This window comes from Paroedura picta, chromosome 13 (assembly GCF_049243985.1).
Source record: "Paroedura picta isolate Pp20150507F chromosome 13, Ppicta_v3.0, whole genome shotgun sequence".
In the NCBI taxonomy this organism is placed as follows: domain Eukaryota; kingdom Metazoa; phylum Chordata; class Lepidosauria; order Squamata; family Gekkonidae; genus Paroedura; species Paroedura picta.
In genome coordinates, this window is record NC_135381.1 from 47,647,331 (window position 1) to 47,652,994 (window position 5,664).

A 5,664-nucleotide genomic window follows, 5' to 3' on the forward strand; every position below is an offset into this window, starting at 1 on the left:
TCAGCTTCACGAGAGCTGAAATCTTGCCCATACTTGCAGCTTGGGAACTGCTCCAGATTCTTAGGCCCCAAACCCACCTGCAAGCGGCTGTTTTGCTGCTGCTTCCCCAGTTTCCACTGAAAGATGCTGAGGTTGCTCCGTCCTTTTTGTGAAAAAGAAAGACCAGCTGCAGACTAAAGAAGGGCCTTCTGCCATCCAGTCATGCTGGCCGCTGCCAGGGGTGTGGACTTCAGACTTCTCCAGCTTCATCTCTCTTTATTTATTTCTGAACTTTTAGCCTGCCTTTCCCTGGGGACTCAGGGAGGGCTACAACGTACCCCCCAGCCCTTTCTGGGGTGTGCTTTGAAACTGCAAAACTTATAGTGGATAATGAAATCAGCAATTGATCTCTATTTACATTGCTGTCCTTATTTACATTATTTACATATGGAAATTACCTCATGCCATTTGCAGCACTCTCTATTCAGACTGTTCACTGCTGAGCCAAATTGCTTGAGTGCATTTCCAGCAGGACAAAAAGGCATTTGGGTTCAGCCTTAACACAATTCCTCCCCCACAGCACCCCTCTGGGTCCAGTTCTGGAGAAAGGAAAGTAGCCCACAAAGGGCTGTGCCTGTCCTGGGGAGGCAGAGGGCCAATAGCTCGTGGTCAACCACATCAAAGGCAACCAACAGGTCTGACATTATGAGAATGGCCGCCCCGCCCCGCCCGCTCCAGCTAGTGCCGGAGATCATCCATCAGGGCGACCAGCACTGTCTCCACCCCACGGCCAGGATGGAAGCTTGACTGGGATGGACTGAGGGCCGAAGTTTCATCCAAGAATGCCAGGAGGTGGTCAGCCGCGGCCCTTTCAACTACCTTGCCCAAAAACACAAGGTGTGAGACGCGGTGGTAGCTGGCTGGGTCCCATGGAACCAGTAATGTTTTTTGGGGGGTGTTTTTTTAATTGGACGAAACAGGTTTTATTTTTAGGTCATACAAGATTGTTATTTGAGAGACTTCATATTTATTAGAAAACTAGTAATCAAGCCCGCTGTATCTAAATACAGCGGGCGCTAGACCAGGGAGCCCCCGGCAGTCGCGCGGAGCGTGGCTGCCGGGGGTTCCCTTTGTGGGCGGCCTGAAGCGGCAAGAGGCAGGGAGCCCCTGGCAGCTGCGCTCCGCGCAGCTGCCAGGGGCTCCCTTGCCAGCGGCCTGACGCGTCGGAGGCGCTTTGCGCCTCTCGCCACGTCAGGCCGCCCTCAAGGAAGCAACTGCGAGCCACGCTCCGTGCAGCTCACAGTTGCTTCCTTGTCAGCAGGCTGGGAATCGCGCCTGCTGATTGGCCCAGCCGATGGTCTGTCCGGAGGAAGGGGCCAATCAGGCCCCTTCCTCATCACGGACAAAGCCCTCCCCCCAAGGGCTTAATGAATTATTTAGTCCGCAGCGCCACAGGCGTGTTAAGGATAAGAACATTATTTACATGATGTGGGGAAGAGTCCTTTGAGCACACTGGTGGGATGACAACTTTATAATATTGCAGCAACAGGAATAGTTCAGTCGACATCCTTCCCGAGAATAACACCATCTCGGAAGATGAAGTAGTCCTTGCCACCCAATATCCCCTTTGTACACCTTCTCGCCAACCTGCACACTAATTGGCTTTCCTTTGGAGCCTGACCCAACTGCCGCCACCATGGCCTGCAGCACCTTCCCTTGCGATTTCTCTGGGAGCATGATGCAACCTTTGGTGACAGTCTCAGCCACACATCTTTCCACAAGGACCCGGTCAAAGAGGGGAAGGAATCTTTTAAATGCCTGGCCTGCCATGGAACGTGTCAATATAGACTGGTATCCCCATACCTATGTGAGCCTGTGGCCAGTATTTATATTTATTTATATAAAGGACTTGTCACTGATGAAAGAACTGAAAACGGGGATTACCTGGATTCCGTTTTGACAGAAGTCCTAAAGAATAAAGGAACAAGGGAAACCACAAAAATAGGACATTTTTCTTTATTTATCATATTGCCAGTGGATAGGTCTGTTTCTCTCTGTTTGGTTTAATTATTAGACCGTCCTTCTTATACTCTTGTATGGCCTGCCATGGCGCCTGCGGGGGGTGCTCTCTTGCGCTCTCTTGCTCTCTGGCACACACGCTCCACCCAGCAATGCTTTTTTTAAGGAGATGGCAAACCATTGCCTCCTCCAGCAGCTCAGGGGACTCCCCAGGAGACAGAGAGAGGTTGCCCAACTCATGTTCTGGCCATGATAACTTCTTCAGGCTCAGTTGTTTGACTTGTGCAGTGCATGGAGGGAGAGCAGCGGCTCTTTCCACACCCAGGTCTGTGTCCTGGGAGGCATTCTTTCTCTTCAGGGCCTCTGAGGGACTGGGGTGGAGCCGGGAGCACAATGGCAAAGGGGAGGGTGGGCTTCCACTGCCAAGAGAGCACTTCCGTCTCTCTCCAGGCTGATTCTGCCTCGACTTTGTCTTTTCCCCTCTGGCCAGGCTCTTTCTCAATGGAAAGAACTTGACTTAGAGGGATGAGGCTGGGGGTTTTCAGGGAAGAGGTCCCCTGCAGAGGCCTCAGGATTTAAGAGGGAGAGGCAAGACGATTTAGGCTGACCTGGAACATCTGTTGCTGGCTGCTCTGACACACCAACACATGAAGCTGCCTTCTAATGAATTATTGTTTACGCCCACCAGTGTCAGTATGGGCTACTCAACTAGTAGCAGCTCTGCAAACTCCATAGTCATCCACAGCACCTACTGGAGATGCCAGGGACTGGGCCTGGGACCTGCTCCGTGTGCAGCATATGCTTGGCTGCTGTGTTTCGGGGCCTGAATCCTCCTTCACTGGCTGCTGTGCTTCACCTGTGGTGCCTCTTACCCCAACAGCAGCCTGGGAGCATAGGAGTGGGAGCAGAGGTAGCACCAAATGGTGAACAGAGCTGAGAAGGGAAGGCTTCAAGGGGAGCGGAGAAATTACAATGGCATGCAGGGCTGTGCAGGAGGGATGCTGCAGGCTGTGCCCCAGCCAGTCTCTGCCAGGGAGGCACAGCAGAGAAGGTGCCTTTTTGGACTCTTCTGGGTGGCTGTTTCCCCATCTCCAGTGTTGGCCGGAGTCCTCAGAACGCAAGGCCAGGGCCTCAAGCCTTCTGCTGGTGCTGGCTGACTGGCTCGCAGGCTGGTGCCCCTTCTGCAGCTGGGCTGTTCATGCAAGCGGAGTTCGGACGAGAGACAGCTGAGCCGGGTGGACCAGGAAGGCTTAACGAGGAGCTGACGGAGGCTGTTCCCACAATCCTTCCCTCCATCCCTCCAGCATTCTCAGCCTCCCCAAAGCCGGTGGGGCACTAAGCAAATATGCTTTTGTTGACTCAAGCCTTTTCTTAATTTGGAGGGCAATAACCCAGTGGTTATTTAACTCATCACTGAACAGTGGTCACAGGGGGAAGGTGAGTTTGATCTGTGTCAGTTGCTGGCAACAATTCTTTGTTTTTAATTCTTTTGTGATATGCTCAGCTAGCACCATGACGGGCGCACTCCACATGATGGGGGGGGGGGGGGTTCCAGGAATCTTGAATAACTAGGGTGCTGAATTGTCTGGATTTTTAAACTTCACACACACTCAACAATGGGATTGCAGTCAGAATGCAATTGAAAGAGAAACCGCTGGGAGATGTTCTGCACCTGCCGTTTCCCATCCAACCTTCACACGGATGCTGTGGCTACGGTGGCCTAAGAGGCAGTGGCTGAAGGAACAGGTCCTCCTCCTAAAACAGGAGTTGACAGCTTATTCTTGCATCCAAAACCTCCTGGAAAATTGGTCATTGCCAGTTCCAAAGCTTTAGTGCGCATGCCCACTTCCTCAGGTATGGTGTCATTTTTGTTGGTCTTAAAGGTGCCTGACTGGACTGTAAATTTGTTCTGCTGCTTCAGACCAACATGCCTGTCCACTGGAATCTATATAGATGGGTGTGTGTGTGTGTGTGTGTGTGTGTGTGTGTGTAGAGGAGTTAAATGACCATGATGATGAAACCCCCTGAAAGCACCTTGTGTGCAAATGCAGCAACATGAATGAAATAAAGACATGATTTGACTTGAGATTTACAAAGGTCTACATCTCCCATCCGTGCAAGCAGAGTTGACAACTCTGAGATGGGAAAATTCCTGGGTATTTGGGGACAGGGTTTGGGGGACAGGGTCTGGAGAGGAAAGGTTCTCAGCAGATCTCTTGTTTAATTTGACTGATGTGGGAAGTGGTTGCTCTTTCAAAGGACTCCTGTCATGTGTCCTTTGAAGGCTCAGTCCTTTGAAGTTCAGCTGGATCCCAGGGGGAAGCCGGTGGGACTACTCGGGGCTACACCAGCCTACCCCCACTATCTGTTTCTGAACTGTCTGCAAGGGTAGCCCCAAGCAGTGCTCCTGACAACAGTCTAACCTGGAGTCCGGGAAGGCAGAAGACACGAGTCGGTGTCTGACTCGATATGCAGGAGGCCTGCATCATTCACCACAGCTGGAGGGAGGGTGGGAGGAGGCCCATCAAGCTCTATGACATTTCCCTCCATTCTGGCAGGACCTGCAGCCAAACCTGTCAACTGGCAGGAGGTGGGAGGGAGAGAAAGGGCCACGTTCTGACTGGAGGGTTTTTTGGGGGGAGGGTTGTCATCAACTCACAGCTGGCTTGATAAATAAACATGAATGGTGATGCTGCAGAGTTTCAAGGCAACCGATGTGCAGAGGTGCTTTGTCACTGCCGGGCTCGGTGACAACTTTGGCCCTCCTCGGAAGGCTTGGCCTCGCTTAGCTTTGGACACCGGGCAAGATCAAGCTACCCTTGGATTTAAAGAATAACATTCGGAACGGCACCAGCAGCAGAGCTAAATCGCAACGAGCCCTATCATTCCCTGTTTGGACCCGCATCTTGCCCTTTCCCTTCCTTGCAAACACAGTGAAGGTAATTAAAAATGTATCCCTTTATCCGTCTCCCCCCCCCCCCCAACACACACACCTAGATGGCCCAGGCTAGCCGATCCCATCAGATCTCTGAGGATCAGCAGGGACAGGCCAGGGGAGCCTTTGGATGGGAGACCAGGGGGCCTTTTAAAATGTCCCTCTGTCTTGCTGCGCCAAAGTGCCAAAGGTTGAGGCCCTCTGGAGGAATTCTGCTCCGGAATTTGCTTTCTTGACGGCGCAGCAGATATGCATGAGAAACCCATCTGCTCTTTCTGAGGGTTGGGATGTGGCTGGTGGCACCTTTTCTGTGTGAACAATTTCTTGCTTTCCAAAAGAACGCCAACTCGGCTGGCGCATGCATGACCTGCTTCCACACCCATCTTACATCACGTGTTTTGTAATTTTAAGGATTCCAAAGCACTAGTTATCATGTATGTTGAACACATAAGAACATTTCCTAAATTGGTCTCATTAAATCCGTACAGGTATTCACAAGAACTGCCAGTCTGGAATACCTTTCCCACGGTAATGTGGAAGAAGAAGAGCTGGGTTTCTCGGACTCCACTTTTTACTACCCAGAGGAGTCTCAAAGCGGCTTCCGTTCTCCTTCCCTTTCCTCTCCCCACAACAGACACCCTGTGAGGTAGGTGGGGCTGAGAGAGCTCTGAGGTTATTGAAGAAGCAGAGTTGGTACAATAATAACAATAGCAATAATCATAACAGCGGGG

At 51.7% G+C, this 5,664-nt stretch overlaps 1 pseudogene; it reads right to left on the reverse strand.

Moving 5' to 3' along the window:
• Window positions 1–1,535: 1,535 nt before the first annotated feature.
• On the reverse strand, window positions 1,536–1,809 carry LOC143823008 (10 kDa heat shock protein, mitochondrial pseudogene; annotated as a pseudogene).
• Between the last annotated feature and the right edge of the window lie 3,855 nt (window positions 1,810–5,664).